This window comes from Somniosus microcephalus, chromosome 1, assembly GCF_052327205.1.
Source record: "Somniosus microcephalus isolate GS21.2 chromosome 1, FLI_Smic_1.0, whole genome shotgun sequence".
Classification (NCBI taxonomy): domain Eukaryota; kingdom Metazoa; phylum Chordata; class Chondrichthyes; order Squaliformes; family Somniosidae; genus Somniosus; species Somniosus microcephalus.
In genome coordinates, this window is record NC_140987.1 from 169,222,004 (window position 1) to 169,222,587 (window position 584).

Sequence of the window (584 nt, forward strand, 5' to 3'; positions counted from 1 at the left end):
AGGCTTAAGCAAACAATTTTTAGCGCTGCGGTGAAACAAAGATGAGAAAAAAAAATCAGAAAATTGTTCAAAGCCGGAACAAATTAGGGAAAGTGTTGTTGAATGTCCAGTAAGTTCCAGTTTAAATTTTGCCAGTCGTTGTCCCCTTTTTGAAAGAGTTTATCAAGGTTATTTTAATCATGTTATGAAAGAGGGGAAAAAGTTTGTACCTCAGAGTCTGTGAGAGACGGAGGGAACAGCAACAGAAAAAGAGGAAACAACTTCTCCAAACTGGTCCCAACTCATCGCCAAGTTTGGGATAGATAACCTCACTGCCTTCTTAGGAAGTTTAACCACTTTATTCACTTTCTTGTTTGAGCTCTGTTTGCAATTAGAGTTTTTTTGTTGTATGTTTAACGACACTGTTGAAGAGGGAAAGAAAACCTTGGAGCAACTTCTTCTGTCAAAGCTGCAATGAGACGTGAAAGAATTTAAAGATTTTTAATGAACTTTTCACAAAAAATGAGTGTTAAAAGCACTTTTTTCTCCCAAGTTTCAAATATGATTTTGGAAGAAACAGAAGCAAAAATCAATTTTACCCTCTT